Here is a 22074-nt window from a genome sequence, read left to right on the forward strand (position 1 = left end):
AGAAGGCAATGTGGAGGCCGTGACACATCACTCAGATTGGCTCTGTGATTTGCCTTTCAATGCAATACTTCATCTAGTAACTTTTCTTCCAACATGTCACATTCGTACACTGTCGCAGCTTCCTTGCAGTCATTTGTAATTACTTCATCAGCTTTATCAAGGTGAGACCAAACAAATCTAAACACACTGTTTATCTGAAGTGTTGCCTGATCCGACTGATTTATGTCTTCACACACTTTGTCTCTAACCTTGTAAAATACTTGCTCTTTGAACATTGTTTCAGCCATTGTTCCTGTAACCGCAGTTTCCATGCCTGGCTTACTTTCATCAAAAAATTCCTCCTTTTCCCACTTCAACCCCCAGGAGGAGTAGGTCAATGCCCATGTCAGTGGCAATCATCTGCTTCCCTAAAGGCCAATGATTTCTCAAAGTCTTTAAATCAGTCTCCAGGTCCCCCAAGTTCCTAACTTCAACACCCATTTGGAGACTGTCTCGCCTGGTTTTGTTGGTCTATTGCATTGAAAACTTTAAACCAGAAGGCTGCCATCAAACACATTGGAAAGATGATCACACCTAATTGCTAGCTCTGGTCACTTCCATCTTGGCCTTGGTGGTCAAATTCTTCAGCTTTGAGGTTTCTTTGAGGGCAAGGTGAATGCCTGGCAAACGTTGGGCAAAGGGCTGGACACGGGTTACCCTGTCTGCCCATGAAGTCTCTGATAAATCATGAAGGGCTGCAACAATGTGGCTCTTGAGGACCTCCCACCTTTTTGGACTGGAGGAACAGAGAACGTAGATAGTTTGCACCATCCCAAAAAAAGTAATCACTTCTTTGCAACAAGAAGCAGAATCAATGTCACACAAATTTAGGAAATGGCAGCCAAAAGGGAAGGAGATACAAAGACGAATTTTCCTCCTGAGATGTCTTTGAATGCCATTGTAAGGACGAGACATGTTACTGGTGTTGTCATTGCCCTGACCTCTACAGTCTTCAAATGGAATGTCATTTTAAAAATTCTTTCATAGGATGTGTGCATTGCTGGCTAGGCCAGCATTTATTACCTACCCCTAATTGCCCTTGAGAAGGTGATGGTAAGCCACCTCGCTGCAACCCATGTATTGTTGATTCACCTAGAGTGCTGTTAGGAAGGGAGTGAAAGAATGACGATATAGTTCCAAGTCAGGATGGTGAGTGGCTATAAGGGGAACAACGAGGTAGTGGTGTTCCCAGGCATTTGCTGCACTTGCCCTTCTTGGTGGTGGAGGTCGGGGGTTTGGAAGATGCTGTTGAAGGAGCTGTGGTGAGCTCCTGCAGTGCATCTTGTAGATTGCACACACTGCTGCCACTGTGTGTTGCTGGTGGAGGAGGTGAATGTTGAAGGTAATGGATGGGGTGCCAACCAAGTGGGCTGCTCTGTCCTGGATGGTGTTGAGCTTCTTCAGTGTTGCAGGAGCTGCATTCATCCAGGCAAGTAGAGAGTATTCCATCACACTCCTGACTTGTGCCTTGTAGATGTTGGATAGACTTTGGGGAGTTAGGAGGTGAGTTACTCACTGCAGACTGCCCAGCCTCTGACCTGCTGTTGTGGCCAAAGTATTTAAATAGCTGATCCAGTTCAGTTTCTGGTCAATGGTAACCCCCAGGATGTTGATCGTGCTGAATTTGGCAATGGTCATGTCATCAAATGTCAAGGGGCAATGGTTGGATTCTCTTTTGTTGGAGTTAGTCATTGCCTGGCACTTCTGTGGCTCGAATGTAACTTGCCACTTGTCAGCCTAAGTCCAGACCTTGCTTCATTTGGACAAGGACAGCTTCGGTATCTGAAGAGTTGTGAATAGTGCTGAACATCGTGCAATCATCAGCGAACATCCCCCACTTCTAACTTCATGATGGAGGGAAGGTCATTAATCAAGTAGCAGAAGTTAGCTGGGCTGAGGACACTACCCTGAGGAACTCCTGCAGTGATGTTCCGGAACTGAGATGATTGACCTCCAACAACCACAGACATCTTCCTTTGTGCTAGGTATGACTCCAACCAGCGGAGAATTTTCCCCCTGATTCCCCTTGACTATAGTTTTGCTCGGGCTCCTTGATGCCACACTTTGAGGAGCGTGCCATCGTGCTGACTGGTGAGGATGTGGATCCTGTCTGTGGTGATGGTGAGGTCGGTGGTGAGCACTCACCTGAGGGTCCTGGACTACATCATCCTTCCTTCTCACCTGCTTTTGACTCTGCTGCCATGTACTAATTATCTCTACTTTAATTCTCAGGGAGACTTCCAGCCAGTCCCTAAGCTCCATCCACATCCTCATCTGCAGCCAAGAGGTCTCCTCCTCCATTGGAGAGCTGGAAATAAGCAGCCCAGAAGACCCGTCACTGCAGAGGGAGCAGCCGGCCCACGAGTGATCCTGGAGGGAAAAGTGTGTTTGTGGCAGGGCATTTCGGAGCCTTGTGCAAGCGGATCCTTCCCATTTCACACTCACCTCAATGTTCTGAGCATTTTCAATGCTGCCTGCTGGGGTTCACTTTCAGTTGTCCATCTGAGCTGACCTGCATCTCCGCCCACCCACTGACCTCACTCCCATGCAGCACCTGCTCTCGCCCACCACGACTCTCGTTTCACTTTCGATTTAGACAGCATGGTGGTGATTTGATTTTTCATTCACTCCCACGTCCTTTCCCCTCCCCCAGTTACCCATTTCCTTTCCCCACGACAGTTGACCCCCCCCGGCATCACCTTCCACTTCCTCTCCGTAACCTGCCAGCCACAACTCTTTTTCCTTCGGGGATGTTCAGGTCAACGTGCACGTTCCCTTCCTTCCTGAAAACCCTACCCACATCCACATTCACCTCCCTGACCCCCTCCGCACCCCCCCACCCCCCCCGTCCCCCCCCAGGGTCCGTGTCTGCTTCCAGGTACCCACCAACCACCCTTCTATCGCTAGTGTCGCACCCTCATCCTCCCACCCTAATGCCTCACTCTGCCCTCGGTCATTCTCAACCTTCCTCCATACCACGCCCACCCTCAGTTCACTCCCCAGGAGGCAGACATGGACCTGTCCGACCCCTCCTGTGCACGTTCACCTGTACAGCCTGCCCTCCGCACCCCTTCCCCCCATCACATCCCTTCCCACCTTCACACCTCTACCCACTTTGCACCACTTCCCCCCTGGAACTCCTTCCCCCCAGAATCCCTTCCCCCCATTAGTCCTCCCACCACCACCCCCTCCCCCCACCCCGGACTCCGCCCGCCCCAGTCCCTCCCCTCCCGACTCCTTCCTCAGCCTTACCACTTCCTCCAGCCTCACCTCTTCCTCCAGCCTTACTCCTACCCCCTTTCTGACTCCTTCCTCCACTCTTACTTCTTCCTCCACCCTTATTCCCTCCCCTCTCCGCACCCCTTCCTCCCCGGACAGCCTCCCCTCTCCGCAGATAAAGGCAAAACACTGCAGATGCTGGAAATCTGAAACCAAAACAGGAAATGCTGGAAAAGCTCAGCAGGTCCAGCAGCATCTGTGGAGAGAGATTTCAGAGTTAACGTTTCGAGTCCGTATAAGGGTCATACGGACTCAAAACGTTAACTCTGATTTTCCCTCCACCGATGCTGCTGGACCTGCTGAGTTTTTCCAGCATTTTCTCTTTTTGCTTTCCTCTCTGCACCCCTTCCTCGCCCAGGCACCCTCCCCTCTCCACATCCCTTCCTCTTCCCTCCCCCGGACACACTGCCCTCTCGCACTCCTTCACTTGCACCTTCCACCCCCCTTAACATCTACCTCCCCGGTTGTCGCCTTCTCTCCCGTTACCCCCTCCTCTCCTCCTTCTCCCTTCCCCCACAACCTTCCCCAACCACCTTCATTCCCCCCTCCCACCCTCACTCCATCCTGACACCTTAATGCCCCCATGTTGTAGGGTGGCCGAGTTGTACTATCAGTGATAGAGTTGATCTGTAGACAGTTCTTGGCTGGAAACATTAAATTTATTTACAATACACTCAGCAGCAACTACACGTGTGCTTTCAACTCCAACTCTATCTTAACACTGACTGCTTAGGTAGCCCGTGCTACTATGCTATTGGTTACTACAGATCATGTGATCTTCCTTAACAAGTATTATTTTTAAAGATACATTACACACTAAATAAAATCATAATTATTACATTCCTCCCCTTTTAACTCGGCTGTACATATTATATTTACAAGTACATATTTTTCCAGACAACATAATATTTACACTGGGTAAGGAATTTACAAGTTCAGTCATTCAGGAGGTTTCCTGGTACGTGTGGAATGTCGCAGCTCCACAGCTTCAGATTCTTTGTCAGGAACCTCCTTTTCCGGAGTTGCCTGAACATCAAGTGCTTCAGTGGGCTCTTGCAGTTCTGTATCCTCAACTCTTACAGGAACATCAGTCATGTCAGTCCTGGGTTGAGTCAACAGGAAACGCAGACCCAGTCATGATCACTGGTGGAACCAACTCTTGGTGATTTGTCTCTCTCTTCCTTAAATGGTCCACATGTTTACGGATGATCCGGCCTTCCACCTCCATGTGGTAAGATAGACGTCCAGTCACCGCACTTATTTCACCCGATAACCACTTTGGTCCTTCCCCAAAGTTCTTCACGTATACCGGCTCTCCCAACGTAAATTTCCTCTCGAGACTATGCCAGTCATGTCTAGTTTATGATTTCTCTGACTCCTTTCCTCCTTCCCCTCCAAATTCGGCATTATTAAGTTCAATCTCGTTCTGAGACTACGTTTCAACAATAACTCCGCAGGTGTGACACCTGTTGTTGTGTGAGGGGGAGTCCTGCAATGAAATAGAAAGCGTGCTGGCTTGGTTGTCAAGTAATCGCCAGTTAGCTTTTTCATGCCTGCCTTGAACGTTTGAACTTCCCTTTCGGCCAGTCCATTTGAGGAAGGGTGGTATGGTACACTTTCCACATGAGTAATACCGTTGAGGCTGATAAACTGCCGAAACTCAGCGCTTGTAAATGCCGTGCCATTATCGGAAATGGCTACTTCTGGTACTCCGTGAATGGCAAAACTCTGACGTAGTTTCTCAATTGTAGCAGCCGACATTGGTGACATCACCTCATATATGTCCAACCATTTTGAATGGGCATCGACATGAGCAGAAACATTGTTCCCCGGGAAGGTCCAACATAATCAACATGTGACAGCACCCAGGGTCTACCTGGCTACTCCCATGGGTGTAATGGAGCTGTCACTGGCAACTTTTGCAGTTGCTGACATTGCACGCAATGCTTTACTAAACTCTCTATTTCACCATCCATCCCTGGCCACCATAGATAGCTGCGTGCTATGGTCTTCATTCAGGGAATTCCTGAATGGGCCCTGTGTAGTTCAACTAAAAGTGGCTCCCTTCCCATTGGAGGAACTATTACTTGTGCTCCCCACGATAAGATGCCATCCTGGCTGGTTATTTCATGTCTTCTGTTGAAGCACAGTTTCATTTCATCAGATATGGCCTCCTGGGACCAACCATGTAGCACTTGTTCTCGTACCTGAGATAGGACTGGGTCCCGACTTGTCCAGTCTCTGATCTGTCGAGCACATACCGGCGAGGAATCTAAGATTTTTAACAGTAAAACAAGTTCCTGCGGAACTGGGACGTGCTCATCATTTTCTTGCAAAGGCAAATGACTAAGGGCATTTGTGTTTGCAATTTGATTGCCAGGCTTATGTACGAAAGTGTATCCGTATGCTGCCAGAATTAAGACCTTATTAGTATTTCTGTATCTTCTTTCTACGTGCCTTCTTCTTTCTAGTGCAGACTTTAATCTCAGCTTTCTTTTTGACTTCACTGTTGGCCAGACTTCTCTCAGGTGCAAGCTCAACTTGTCTGAGTTCAGTGGCTGAGTTCATCTGTCTGCTTTTTGGAAAATTCTGCTTCCAAAGTGTCTTTGGCTTCATTTAGCTGATTCTTCAGCTTCCGTCTCTTTTTTGTATTTGTTTGCTGCCTCCTGGAAAATTGAGCATTGTTGTGTCTTCTCTGCCAACTCATTATTCAGTTTGTTCAGAGAGATGCTGAATTCTTTCTGTTTCTCTTCATACTTTCCCAGAGGTACAAACTTTAACCTGAGGGAATCTTGTCGTGTGTGAAGGTCTTTCAACAGGTTTTCTTTTTCCCTGCGAAGGTTGCTTGTCTCACCTTGTCTCGAACTGTGTCATCAAGCAGGGTCTCTTCGAGCTCCTTCTGCTGTTCTTCCAGGTTTTGGATAAGGACAGTCTGCATTTCTTCAGGCTGTTGAGTCCTTACACACTCCTTTTTCAAAACAGGAACACTTCCAGCTTCCTTTTGGAATCTCAGTGGCCAATCAAAGTTGATTTCCCTTAGCCAATTTCACCCTAGAAAGCTTGGCCCTCTGCCTGTCAATACTAACACTGGCAGCTTTGCCAATTGGCTTCCATAATGGACAGTTACTCTGCTTCTGCCTTTTACTTGAATGTCTTCACCTGTGTAAGTTTTTAGTTTGGTAGCTGTTTGTTCTAAGCTTAACTGATGTTCACCATTATTCGAGTATCTGAAGTTATGTTCCCCAATTACTGTAGTGAAAGCTCCCGTGTCTACTTCCATTCTAACAGGTTGGCCATTTATTTTCATTGTGCAAATATTGGTTCTGTCTTTACAACTTTCAAATTAAACAACAAGTAAATGTCAGAATTTGTTGTTTCAGGCTCTTCTACATTGTAGATTTCATTGTTTACAAGCCTGCTTGAATCTTTCCTTGCACTGCCTTATCATATGTCCATTTCTGTGACAATAGTAGCATTCGATTTTTAAAATCTGCCAATCGCTAAAAGACTGCTTGTATCTACCTCTATTAAAATTATTCTTCGATTTCACTGCTACGTTATTTTTTTTTATTCTTCAGCTAGCGGAGGCTGTTTCTCGCTTCTCAGTAGAGTCTCGCTTTTTCGCGCCACTTTCGGCTGAGGCTTCCCGCCCGATGTGGAGGACGGCACCATTTTGTGCACCCTGTATTGCTTATGAATCCCTTACAGTGCTTTCCATGGCCAGCGCTATCTCTAGCGCCTTCTTGAAATCCAGATTCACTTTGGACAATAATCTTTTCTGAACAGTGTCCTCTTTCACATGAACTAAACGATCTCTGAGCATGTTGTTCAGAGTCATACCGAACTCACAGCGTTCTGTTAACTGCTTCAAATTTGCCACATAGCATGCAATTGTCTCACCCTGAGCTCTATTTTGTGAATTAAACCTGAACCTTTGCATCATGACTGAGGGCTTGGGTTGAAAGTGAGCCTTCACGAGATCCACCAATTCATCGAAATTCTTTGGATCTGGGGCACTGGGTGCCATCAAACTTCAAATCAAGCTCTAGGTGCTCAAGAGGATCACTCGCCTCTCCTCCTCCCCTGTAACCTCATTCGCTTGAAAAATGAATGTGAGGCGTTCTATGTATTGATACCAATCATCTGTGGCTGGTTCAAAAGGATCAATTCTCCCAAATTGTGGCATTTTGAGAGAGGATAACTTCTTCAGTTCTAACGGAGCTTGCTACTTACAATCACTGGGTGAGGTATATTGCCGATTTTTTCTACCTTGATTTCTTCTGTTCAATCCTGTTTTATTCTCATCACCAGTTTGTTGTAGGGTGGCAGAGTTGTACTATTAGTGATAGAGTTGATCTGCAGACACTTCTTGGGTGGAAACATTAAGTTTATTTACAATATACTCAGCAGCAACCACATGTGTGCTTTCAACTCCAACTCTATCTCTACGCTGGCTCTGCAGAGACAGCCCATGCTCGTCTCCTATTTGTTACTACAGATGATGTAATCTTCCCTAATAAGCATTATTCTTAAAGGTGCATTACACACTAAATAAAACCATAATCATGACACCCCCTCCCAACCTCACCCAATCCTGACACCTTCATTCCCCCCTCCCAAACCTCACCTCCGCCACCCCTTCCTCTCCCAGCCGATCCTATACCTTCCTCTCCCACTCCCTCAACCATTAACCATCGTGAGCATCAACAGTGACTATCCAGCTTCCATGTGCTGCTTTGCAGCAGTGCCATGTCCATGAGAATCCACCCAGCATGCCACGGACATTCTTCCAGTGTGCCGTTGGTGTCGGGCTCCAGCATCCTCTGCTCCTCAGATGTCCATGGTGTGAACAAAGCCCTGGGGGTTAAGTCCCAACTTCTGCATGTCACAGTTGTCAAGACATGTTCTACACCTGAGTGCTTTCCCGCCGACATGGACACAAAATAAAGTGGCGGTGGGGTGGGGGGTTGGGGGGTGCAGGATGATTCCGATGGGCAGGCTTAATAATGATTTGCTGATGCATTACAATGAGGTTCCCAACGTCCAATGGTGGAGAATGGTGGGCTGAGCAGATGATCGTGAACTGGTTTCATGCCGTTGTGAAATTGATTGTGCCACATTTTCCACTCATACCACTGAACACGCCTAACACCGGCAGGCATAAAAATTCCTGGCCACTGTAAAAAAAAAAGGCATAAAAAGGGAAAAGAATGACTATGAGTATAGAGTAGTAGCTAACATAATCGAGAACACAAAAGTTTTTTTATAAACATATAAACGTTAGAAAAAGGTAGTCTAATGAAACATTGTGTTTCCTGGTTATGTTGCTGAGAAATGGCATGTAGAGAGGAATAGCAGGAGACCAAGCATAGATGCCAAGGGGATTTCAAAGGTAAAGGTGCAAGGGCAGGAAGAGAAGCATTGAAGATTTCTCTCCGACTATGACTGGATAGATAGGAATAGAATCAGGTGAGGACAGCCCCACCCAAATGGATGCACAGGAGAGACATTGAAGGAGGGCGCTGAGGTCAACCATGTCAAAGGCTGCAGATAGATTGAAAATAATATGGAGGAATAGTTGACAATGTTCATAGTCACATAAGATGTAATTTATGAGTTTAATGAGGGCTGTGTCAGTGTTGTGGCAGGAGCAAAAACCTGATTGAAGGGATTCAAACATGAAATTGGAGAAAAGATGAGCACAGATTTGGGTAGCAACAACATGTTCAAAGACTTTAGAGCAGAAAGGGAGGTTGTAAAGAGGGTGGTATTTTCCAAGGTCAGAGGTTTTGAGGGTGGGTTTTTTTGAGGAGCAGTGATGGCAGCAGATTTGAAGAGGAGGGGGACAGTACCTGAGGGGAAAGAACCATTAATAATATCAGCTAATGTGGGGGCCAAGAAAGGAAATTGGGTGGTCAGCAATTTGGCGGGAGTAGGGTTGAGAGAGCAGGAGGTACGTCTCATGGATAAGTTGAGTTTGAGAGGGCATGGGGGAAGATAAGAGAGAAACTGGAGAAAGATAAGTGAGCACAGGGTGATGAGTGAACAGGATTTGGTGTGAGTTAGAACATGGACAGCAGAGGTTTGAACGAGCTCAGCTTCACAGAGGGTGGAAGATGGGAGATGGGAGAGCAGCCAGGATAGCATTGAATAGTATAGCCTGAAGATAATATGAAGGAGATTTTTTTTTAATCCCCTGCACTTGGGTTGGACTTAAAACCAGATGCCAGAGGGAAAAATAACTAACAAAGTCCACCTCGCATTCATCACGGTCTTGCAATCTCTTGTGCTATTTTCTTTGTAAACTCGAATTTCTTGTGTGAAATCAAGAAATTCCTGATAATCCAGACATTTGAAGTGACAAAGCACTATCTGAGGGACAAAATAAATTGTTTGTGAAATGGGCAAAATAATCATTGCAACCACATCAAAGGCAAATTTGCTTCTTAGGACAGGGAGACTAATCTAAATGCCTTTAGGGACAGCTTGAAACGTTCTTGGAATAACACCATCAGACTGTCATGTACACATACAGCTGCTAGCTTGTTCTGAAGACAAAGGAATATGAGTTTGGAGCAACACATTCCCATTGGCATTTGAATCACCATATTGTATTTCACAATGAAAAGTCTCTAAAGTAGATCTCCTTCCCAAGATCTCAAAAACCCCAAAGATCCATTGTTTCAACCAGTTTATGTCCCACAAAACTGATTTCTTTTTATCCCAACTCTACTTTGGTTCTCCTTTTGCCTATTCTCTATCAACCTGCATGCACAACTCTTCCGGTATCATCTGCCACTTTAACTATTTCGAGCTTCCAGGCCATAACAAGCTCCTTTTCACCATGGACCTCCAACCCAGTCGCAGTACATTTCTATCCTCCACCAGGACAGCCTGCAGGTCCTCCGCTTCTCCCTTGAACCAAGGCCAACCAATACCCATTCACCATCATTCTCCTCGATAACGCATCCTCACATTTATCTTTAACTGCCACTCACTTTCTTCAAATTAAAGTTGTGCCTACGGAAAATTCTCTGGGTTATAGGTAGGCTTGTCTTTATAATAGATTGATGTGGAAAATTCTAGGAACATAGGAACAGGGTAGGTTATTTAACCCCTCCAGTGTGTTCCACCATTCTAAGAGGTCATGGCTGATCTGTGACCTAACTCCATATACCCATTTTTTCAATATCCCATAATATCTTTGGATAACAAAACATTATTGTAATAAACTTGGTGTGCCAGACAGGTTTCTTGTTAGAAACAGTAATCTTTATTTTACATACAATCACTACAATTACATACAATCCTCCCCTTTAATTTTGTTTTACATCCCTTATTTACAAGAATACCTTAATCCATAACATATATATACAATTCATGCAATTATAGATTAAGTCTTTGAGGTGGTTTTCCGATTTGGATAGAGTGATGCAGCTCTATGACTGGAGATCCTACCATGGGATTGACTTGATCAGGAACTGCAGCATAAGGAACATCCTTAGAAATTATGTTATGACATGGCGGGTAATGTGTGCCAGATGGGCCAAATCCACAAGGGAAACTTGACCATGCTATCACAATGGTTTTGCAATTTGTATTTATTACGAGAAGATTTATGCACTGAGTTCAGAAGTAATGAGTCCACTAGCACCTTTAGAGATTTTAAAAACTAAATTAAAACATTTATTAACAAAAGAAAAGATTTCAAGCACATACTTAAGATTACAGTTACTTAATACTGTAACAAATCCCAAAATCCCTAATTAACCTGACTCCCAACTATACACTCCCTTTAAGGCAACAGTACCAAAATAGTTTTTAAATTTAAATAGGCAAGCCAGCAACTTTACCACAGCACCCACTCAGCAGTGGAATTCCAAAGGCTTTCTTCCATCTTTGGTTACTGGACACAGCAGACTTCTGCAAAAGTGGCTGGAGGCTTCCCCAAATCTGTTTTACATGGTCATTTTAGATCTTAAATGGCTCCACAACATAACCTTCCATCCTTCTTTATATTTGTTTCTCTCTCTTTAATCTGTTAATTCCATTGTTCTATATGTCTTTGGAAATTTACTTTACCCATAATATAAAAATCTTTCAGGTTGCCAATATGGTCGTAACTTTGGGAAAAATTAATATACTGCTTGGCCTGGCTTATCTTGTTAGTTGTAAACATTCTATCATCCGTTTGAAACCCAAACAACCTCTTTACTTATCTAAAAATGCAAATTTCCTTCACACCCTACATGTTACGCCCTTGTCTATGTTTACTCCTTAGCATTTCAAATACCTCTTACCCCTAATTCTTTTTGATAAGTTCAAGCTTGCAGTCTATCTGACTCTAATTCAATTAAACCATACAGACAGACCAATCCACACTCACACCCATAAACCTACATTACAATAAACCACAATAGTATAATGAAAAGATATGTTAGTTTCATGACAAATGGCAGCTCAGAATTATTTACTCCAACAGAGATATCAGGTATGTCTATTATTCATCAACCTGGCACCTCAGGGATCAAAGGTTCAACTATAGGCAGAGTAACTGGTTGTTGGAGTGTCTCTCTACTTTGGAGATGGTCCATATGTTTCCTAACAATCTGGTTTTCCATTACCACTTGATATGACAAAGGTCCCGTTTCAGAGACAATTATACCAGGAACCCATCTCAGTCCAGTTCCAAAATTTTGCACAAAAATTGTCTATCCCACAGTAAATTTTTGATCTTTACTGTGAACCTCATGATTAACTTTCTGACTCCTCTGGTTCTTCTCTACCTCCCCCCCTAAATTAGGGAATACTAGACTCAATCTTGTATGAAGGCAATGTTGCATTAGTAATTCAGACGGTGTGGAACCCATAGTTGCATGAGGGGTCGTGCGATAGTTGAGAAGAAATCTTGAAATTCGTGTTTCTAACATTCCTTTGGGTAATTTCTTGTTTTAAAAATTTGTAATTTTAATTCCATGATAATTCCTGTTTTAAAAGTTTTTACTGCATTTCTGCTAACCCATTGGATGAGGGATGGTATGATGCTGTTTTGCCAAATTTACTGCCATTTAGGTTTATGAAGCGCTGGAATTCTGTGCTAGAGAAAGCAGTACCGTTATTGAAACAATGACTTCTGGTAGGCCATGTACACTAAAACATTGGCACAGCTTTTCAATAGTTGCACACAATGTGGGTGATCTAACTTCATACGCATCCATCCACTTAGAATGTGCATTGATGATCATTAAAAGCATGGTACCTAAAAACGGACCTACATAGTCTATATGTGATCTAACCCAGGGTCGACCAGGCCACTCCCACGGATGCAGTGGAACTGAAATGGGCAACTTCTGCTGTTGCTGACACTGGAAGCCGTGTTTCACTACTTTTTCTATATCACTGTCTATACCTGGCCACCAGATATAGCTTCACGCAAGCATCTTCATTTTCGAAGCGCCTGGATGTGCACTGTGAAGCTTTGTCAAGAGGGGTTCTCTTCCTTGAGAAGAGATGATGACTCTTGCTCCCCACAACATGATACCATCTTGACAACTTAATTTAATTTTACGGGCATAGAATAGTTTTAATTTTTCAGAGACTTGTGCATTTGACCATCCTTCCAACACCTGTTCTCAGACTCTTGATAAAATTGGACCCCAGTTTGTCCAATTCTTTATCTGCTTCGCACAGACCAGCGAGGAGTCCAGGAAATTCAACACAAGTACAACCTCTTGTGGCACTGGAGCACGTGTAATGTTATTTGGTAAAGGAAGACGACTGAGGGTGTTTGCATTTACTATATGCACACGCGGACAGTGCATAAAGGTGTACTCACATGCCGACAAAATCAAAGCCCATCTTTGAATTCTAGCAAAGGCTATCAGCAGAATTGCTTTATCTTCACTAAATAAACTAATAAATGGCTTGTGATCTGACAATGCGGTGAAATGTCGACCATGCGAATATTGATGGATCTTCTTTACTCCAAATGTTACTATAAACCTTATTTTTCAAGTTGTGAGTAACCCATCTCAGCTGCAGAGAAGGTTCTGGAAACATATCCTATTGGCCTTTTGGAACCGTCTTCCAACTTGTTTGGCAATACTGCTCCCACTCTGTAGGGAGATGCGTCACAGGTTAATATTAATTCTTTTGATGGGTCACAGTGTAATAACAGACATGACGAGTGTAAAAGCTTCTTGACTTTTATGAAGGCTCCCTGTTGCTGTGCCTTCCAGGACCATCTGTGGTTCTTCTTCAATAATAAATGTAAAGAGGCTAATGCTGGAGTCAAATTAGGCAAGAAGCGACCGTAATAATTTATCATGCCCAAAACAGACCTGAGTGGCAGGAGAGGGTGTGTCTGTGATTGCCTTAGCTTTCTCCTCTACTGGATGCAACCCTTGGGCATCCACTTGATGACCCAATTAGGTAACTTCAATCTCTTGGAAAGTACACTTCTCTTTTTACAATCATATACCAGCCTCCAAAAATCTCCTTAAAGCCTCTTCTAGGTTGGTCAAATGTTCAGCTTCTGTTGATCCTGTGATCAGGATGTCATCCAGGTACACTACAACTCGGGGGAGTCCTTGTAGTAGGCTTTCCATGGTTCTTTGGAAAATTGCGCAGGCAGATGACACACCAAAGGGTGGGGGTGTATATTGGTACAGGCCTGTGTGCATGTAGATTGTTACATACCCTCTAGATGTGCTGTCCAGCTCTAGCTGTTGGTATGTATGGCTCATGTCCAGTTTGATGTAGGATTTTCCTCCTGCAAGCTTAACTTACAGATCTTCAATCTTTGGGATTGGATATTTGTCTAATTTAGCAGCCCTGTTCACACTTAATTTGTAGTCTCTGCAAATGCGAATGGTTTGATCTGGTTTCGTCACAGTGACTATGGGCACTGCTCATACTGAAAATTGGACTGGCTAGGCATGGGGGACCATGGGTGTGGATGGTAGTCATAGCTTGGAATGGAGCATGAGGGGCCATGGGTGTGGGTGGAGTTGCATAGCTTGGATGGGGGCATGAGGGGCCATGGGTGTGGGTGGTGGTCATACCTTGGAATGGGGCATGAGGGTCCATAGGGGATGGGTGGTGGGGCATGGCTTGGCATGGAGTGGATGAGAGAGCCATGGGAGGATAGATGGAGTGCATGCAGTGGCATGGATAGGGCATGGAGAGTGTGTAGGGAGTGAGGAGGTGTGTGGTGTGAAGACTGGAGGGTCCTTCTGCTCTTATTATAACTGAGACGAGGGGGGGCCTCTTAAACAGCCCGACACTGCACCCAGCAGCCCCTGTGGCTGCCCCTAACTTTTTCCCAGGTCAGCTGGCCAGATTCTAGTCCTCACCTGCGCACCCCCACCCCACCACAGGGAATGAAAATCTCGTCTTTGCAGGCACTTTCTCTCGAGGTGGGCGGGACAAGCAGGCAATTTTCGTGACTCCCTGCGACCTGCCTCAGGGATGAAAATTGAGATTGCTAGGTCTGTCCTAAATCTAGTGTCTCAAATGGATTTCTACCACCCCTTCTAAGCGATGGCTTCCTGAAAACAAGGAGTTAAAATCCTGTGAGACACTTGTTGTTGACAGTCTGCTGTCTACTGGGAAGGAAAATATTTGGTGCCAGATGGATTTCTTTTTTTAGTGTCTTTTTGGTTTGGTGTTGTTGGCTGGGAACGAGTAAACCTTGACGAGATGCTATGTTGTCATTCCTTACAGACGACTGCATTCCCAAGGGACAGCTTAAGCTCCTGACAAGGCTATATCTAGAGGCTGGGTGAAAGGTCTCATTGTCTCCATACGTTGTTGGGAGTGAAGCAATTGTAGATTGCTTTTCCCGTAATTTGTCAAAAAATGTATACAATCCGGCTTTGTGTGTGTGTGTTTGCGGTTAGAAACGGTCTGTAAGCCTTTGGTCAGAGATGGCTAGTGCACGATTGAGTTTGGTGCAGTCTCCTCCCAATGTGTTAGGTTGCTTGTGTATTATGGCAAATTCTAGAGCAACCCTTTGCTGTCCTCTACATGGGGCAAGGGAATTGCTCATAAATATTTCGACCAATGGAGCACCTCTTGGTGATTATTTTATCTTTTGGGGATAGTATAAATTGGAGAATAAAGTATAATAAAAGAATAATAGTATAAAGTATGTACATAATGATTGTATAAACTGGGAAAATAATAATAATATAAAGTGGGGGATGTTGGATCAGTTCCTGTTAGATCTTTCCCCTAATTTTCATTTCTATTGCCTTTGATGGAAGTGAAAACCAGAAAGATGTAATAACAGGCAACTGACCCAATATCGCCCATTTTTCCTGATCACACAAAGGCAAAATTAACCCCACTGGGCAGAATTATTAGGTAACTGAGCCGCTTGAATTGGGAAGAGGCGGAGTTGGGAATGGGGCGGGCGGTATCGAGTCGGGAATTTGATTGTTGCCAGAATGAGCTGTTTAACTCAGCCGCTGCATTAGCATTCCCTCTTCGGAGTTTCCTGACCAACCACAGAGTGCGGGTGTCCTGATGACCAACGCCTGTCAATGGGAACATTTTTATTTAAAGGGACCCTGGCAGGGGTCAGAATGGCTGCAAGCCAGATTGATTCCTGAGGATTCAGCAAGAACAGGAATGGAAGCACAACATGGGAAGGTTGCCCCCCACCCCACCCCGCCCCAGCCAATCCCGTTACCCCACCTCACCCCTCTCCTGGGTTTCCTCACTCTTCTCTGAAGTTCCTGCTGTGTGTTGTGAAGGCCCGAAGGGAAGTATTGTTCCCCATCAAAGGGAGCAGGAGGCTGGCCTCTCAGCCCAAACAGGCATGGCTGGAAGTGGGAATGCAGTGAGCAGCAGGACTGTAGGCCCTTGAACTGGACTCAGTACCATAAAAGGTTCAATGACCTCATGAGGGCAGGAGGAGTGAGTGGCATCCCCAACACTCTGGCTTCCCCAGCATTCTCCTGTGCAGCACTCCTTAGAACCAATTATTCCCTTTCTCTTGAGGCAGCTCCTCCTCACATCCCATCTGAACAGCCGTCCAGGCCTAACACTCAGATTCACCTTATTGCCATCTCAATCCATTCTTCACAATCAACCTCCACGAATGATGTCAGTCCACACTCTCCACGCAATCTATTTCTCACACTCGCAGCTCTCTGCTTTCTTTCCTGGTAGGGAAGAGAACTCAGAACTCTGGGTGGAGACAAAGAACCGGGGTAAGACCCTCCAGTGACCCTGACCATGAGGAGGAGGCGGGCTTGGAGATCGACAGGGTGGCAGAGTGCCTGTCTATTAACAATGGGGAGATGGGGGCCTCGCAGGTACCTGGGCCTGAATTTTTCCCTCGGTGGGTGCGCGTGACCAGCGGCTCTGGGAGTGGTCAGGAAACAGGCCCCCTGAAGGCGATTGGTCCACTATCACAAATTCACACTGGCTGGCCAATTACGGCCCGCCCAGCGTGAAAAACCTCTTCCCAATGGTAGGAAAGGGCCGGACAGGGGCGGGGGCCTGTTGAGCGTGGGGTCCAATGGCGACCCAGCGGGTGGCTTAAAATCAGCAGAGGCAGCCCCCTGAAGGCTGCCTGGGGAGAATTATCCTGCGGGCTAGAGACTGGAGCAATGGCCTCAACAGTGACTGGAGACATCAGGCGAGAGGGCAGATCGGGTGGGCACTTGGCCCCCCCCGTTTTTAGGATGAGTGCCTTGCGGTCCTCGTGGAGGAGGTGGGTGTCAAGCGGGACACCCTCGTTCCCAGGGATGGCAGGAGGAGGCCACCGCATCAGACTAAATAAGCTTGGGAGGAGGTGGCCGAGATCAGCAGCCGGGACGTCGTGAGGTGCACATGCGTGCAGTGCCGCAAAAGGTTCAACCACCTGCTACACCTGGCAAGGGTGAGTACTGTGTTGGCATGAATCAGTGTGGAGAAGTGTTAAGGGCTGGTGTCCTCCTCCCCATCATGGAGCTCAGGGCTAGAGTCAGAGTGCCAGCTGTCAATGATGGTGGAGCTGGCTAAGGGGGTGAACCCTGGCTGCTAGGCCTGAGAGCCTTGTGGCTCGAGGGCCACGACTTGGATGTGCCCTGCGAGGTGTTCCTCAGTTGGGGTTGGCCAGGCTGCAATGGCGCTGCAGGTAGAGAGCGGACTAATCAATGTTCCTCTGTCCTTTCAGGAGAAGAGGAACCATAACCACTTTGAGAGGTCAAGGACAGGCGGAGGCCTGGCTAACCTCCTAATATTGACTAGATTTGAGCAGGATGCCTTGGAGCTGGAGAACTGCCACCCACCTCGGTCAGCCGGCCCTGGAGAGGCAGGGGTCTCTGACGAAGGTAAGGGTGCAGTGTGCAGAGGTGAGAGTGTCGGAATGTGCAAACACTCTTGTGTAGTCTCATCATTAATGGGACTCAAACCTGGAGTCCCCATTGATCATTGAAAGATGATGGCCCATGATGCAGATCTCCATTATCTCACCAGGGTGCCTGGCATGCACAGTGACAGCGTGATGACCTAAACTAATGACATGTCATTCTTCTCCCTTAGATTTGCCAGCACGCTCTCAATCATGGAACCCCGAAGAGCCACTCCTGACGCCAGAGGACTACTGGGCTTCAGCTGCACCTGCATCACACCCACTCTCTGAACCAGGCACCAGCGCAGATACCAGCACCTCAGTGGGCATTAGATCAGTGGCTAGAATGTTGGAGCACAGCAGTGAGGGCACTTCACACTCAGAGGAGCAGAAGAGGGCAGAGAGTGTCCAGGGCGCCAGCAGTCAGAGGACTGATGGAGACCAGTACGATGCCGAGACAAAGGCAAATGATGAGCCTCTGGAGGCATCCATTAGGCGGCAGATGCTGGATGTCCAGCAGGATGAGCGGGAGGATCTGGTGGAGATCCATGAGGGTCTGTGTGCCATGGTCTCTGTTGTGGAGGAGTCCATGCAGAGCATGAGCATTAACACTGCTTTGACCCTCATGGCTGAGTGCACTGCCTCCTCCATTGAGAGAATGGTGACTTTCATGGAGAGGCAGCTCCAGGAACAGAATCAGGGGTTCTTGGGGTTGCGCTCGGATCTGCAAGTCCTCACACAGGCAATGACCTCAGGGAGATGGATGAGGCACCCAGTGTCCCAGCTAGGTGCCCATCCATCAGTAGCGAGCAGGGTGGTCCAGAGCGACCTCGTGTTGGTGCATGACCTGCTTGTCGTCTCTGCGGGCTCCTCTCAGGGCGCTCTGGATGACAGCAGCAGCTCCTCCGCCCCTCTGCCAGTGACCATGGCATCTGATGAGGCTACAATGACTGGGGAGATGCCAGCCATGGCACTAGCCGCTCCCTCCCAGGCGGGGCCAGCACAGGCTCCATTGGCCAGAGGACGAGCACCAAGGTCATCAAAGCCAACAACATACCCAGGTCAGCAGGCTGTCTCCAATGCCACTGCCAGCGATGGGGGGGAGGGGCGGGTGCCAAGGTGCAGCACTCATAAGCGTAAATTTAAGATACCATGAGCACAAGCGGGACTGTTCATGGGTGATCTTTTGTTCTGCCATGTTTTGTTTATATGTTTACTGGTGTGGGCATTAACACCAGGTATGGTAATGTTCATTTATTTTGGGTGTCAAAATTATATAAATGTTGCTTTTGTCTTAATGGCCTGAGTATGCTTCACCGTTTTTTTTGGTGCAGGGTACGCCAGTATGTAATGCTGGACGTGAGTGGCTTTAAATTTTATTACACAGGCACTGAGTGGACTTTGGGTTTGGATGAAAGGGTCATTTCAGACATCCGGGATGGAGGCAGCAGCCCTGGCATGAGGTGGGAGTGGATCTCTGGTAACCTAGCTGAAGGAGTGTTGGATCAAGGCATCCCTGGTGTCCCTGCCTCCCTGAAGGATACAGAGGTCTGTCTCCACGCCCTCAGCACATTCTCCTCACTGTGCTCCTTTTCTGACTCATGACTGGATTCATCCTCTGTGGCCTGTGGAGCTGCCTCAAGATCCTCTTCCTCCAGTGGGTCCCCCCTTGCCAGTGCCAGATTGTGGAGAGTGCAGCATGTAACCACTATCAGTGACATCTGCTCTGGGTGGTATTGCAGTGCTCCCCCTGAACAGTCCAGGCATCGGAAGCGCAGCTTCAGAAGACCAATGGTTCTCTCTATCATCGCTCTTGTGGAGACATGACTCCTATTGTAACGCTGCTCTGCCTCTGTTCTTGAATAGTGGAGAGGCGTCACAAGCCACCTTTTCAATGGATAGCCCTTGTCACCCAGCAGCCATCCATCTAGTTTGGCTGGAGCACCAAAAAGCCTCGGCGCCTGGGAGTGTCTCAGGATGTAAGCATCATGGGAGCTGCCAGGGTACCATGCACAGGCTTGCAGAATCTGTGTCTTGTGGACAAAAACTAGCTAGACGCTCATTGACTCCAGTTTTGTTAGGGCTCTTTAATGCCACACTCAGTCAAATGCTGCCTCAATATCAAGAACAGTCACTCTCACTTCACCTCAGGAGTTCAGCTCTTTTGTCCATGTTTGAACCAAGGCTGTAATGAGGTCAGGAGCTGAGGGGCCCTGGCAGAACCCAAAATGAGCGTCAGTGAGCAGGTTATTGCTAAGCAAGTGCCGCTTGATATCACTGTTGTTGACCCCTTCCATCACTTTACTGATGAAGGAGAGTAGACTGATGGGGTGGTAATTGGCCGGGTTGGATTTGTCCTGCTCTTTGTGTACAGGACATATCTGGGTAAGTTTCCACATTGTCAGATAGATGCCAGTGTTGTAGCTGTACTGGAACAGCTTGGCTAGGGGCGTGATATATTCTGGAGCACAAGTCTTTAGTACTATTGCTGGAATATTGTCAGGGCCCATAGCCTTTGAACTATCCAGTGCCTTCAGCTGTTTCCTGATATCACGATGAGTGAATCAACTTGGCTGAAGACTGGCATCTGCTATGCTGGGGACCTCCGGAGGAGGCCAAGATGGATCATTCACCCGGCACTTCTGGTTGGAGATTGTTGTAAATGCTTCAGCCTTGTCTTTTGCTGTGCTAAGCTCCTCCATTATTGAGGATGGGGATATTTGTGGAGCCTCTTCCTCCAGTGAGTTCTTTAATTGTCCACCACCATTCACGGCTGGATGTGGCAGGACTGCAGAGCATAGATCTTGCTGTGCAAACCCTTGCTTTTGAAGTTCCGAGAGGGATTCCACAGCATATCTTTAGGGTACCCCCCAAATCCGAAGCTGGAGATCTTGAAAGTTACAGCCCCCTATTAAGAAGAAAACCTTACAGTTACCAATGAATTGTACAAGTATTTAAAAGGTAAATGAGTAAAACAAGGTGAAATGCACAGTGACCAATAAATTCCTTATGATGTCACACTTGATTTTCTCCAAATCTGTTCAGTCCACTGATACTCACCAACAGCACCAGCAGCTATCACTTTTATGTCCCGGCTCCTCTCTCGCTCCTTCTTGTGCTCTTTTATTCCCGACTCCCCTCTCTCTCTCCTTCTCACACTCTTTTATCTCCCAGGTCCTCTTTCGCTCCTTCTCGCACTCTTTTATCCCCTGACTCCTCCCTCACTCAAATCTCGCTCTCTTTTATCTCCAAGCTACTTTTAACATCATTCTGACAACCAATTTAAGATTGTCAGTCGGGCTTGCAGGTTGGTGTATTTGCGTGTGCTGGGAGCTACATGTATTTATACACAGGGCACTATTCATTGCAGAAAGAAAGAACATGTACACTCATTGTGCTTGTTTCAGATAAACAAGGTAAGTGACAGCCAGTTGCTGACTCATTCCTCAGGGAAATGCCTTGAATAATCAGGGTCAAGCTGCCTGGTTTAAATTTCAAACACAGCTTGGCAGTTAACTGTCAGTCACCATCACCTGGTGCATTCCCCATGGCATTACCTATGCCAATCAGAGTCCACTTGCCAACCAATTAGCACTCTCATCTCATCTAGTATAAATTGTTATTTTCCCCTTATTTATTTTCCCCGTAGTCCTGCTGAGTGCAAGATGAAAAACTTTGACATGTCTCTTTTTTTCAGCAATTATCATAGAATTCTTACAGTGCTGAAGGGGGCCATTCAGCCCATCATGTCTGCACCAGCTCTGAATGAGCAATTCACTTATTCCAGAGTTCGAGCCCAGGCAGTTGATGGCACGGTCCTTGATGGTGAAATAATTAAAATGCTCATGAGGCAGAATTAGAGGCACACAATTATCGGAGTATTGTGGGACTGGAGGTGGTAGTTAAGTGATGTCTGTATCACTTGATCCATGCAGGGGACTGATGCCTGCTGGACAGGTCATCAGCTTGCTCGATCAGTGATGAACTCACACCAAGACATTGCAAGACCCAAAAGACCAAGGGAGAGAAGATCAATGTCTCAGCCCTAAAGCAGTCCAATCAAAGACAGGAATTCCAAGCACAGCTCGCAACCAATCAGGAAAATCTTCAAACATCCAACCCAATTTCAGAACAGTGGAATCAAATGAAGTCAGCCGTACAAGGTTCCTGTGACCAGACCACTGAATTCGAGCATCGTTGTCACCAGGGCTAGTTCAATGAAAATGATGCAGAAATATGTGACCTCCTGGAACAAAATCGAGGAGCCTTCATTGCCTAGCAGAACAACCCAAGGTCGCAAGTCAGGAAGGCAGTATTCCAACAGCTCAAGACTGATGGCCATAGACAAATACAGAAGATAAAGGACACGTGATGGGAAGAGAAAACCCAAGAGTCCCAACACTATACTGACC

Source organism: Cetorhinus maximus, chromosome 12 (genome assembly GCF_964194155.1).
Source record: "Cetorhinus maximus chromosome 12, sCetMax3.hap1.1, whole genome shotgun sequence".
Taxonomy (NCBI): domain Eukaryota; kingdom Metazoa; phylum Chordata; class Chondrichthyes; order Lamniformes; family Cetorhinidae; genus Cetorhinus; species Cetorhinus maximus.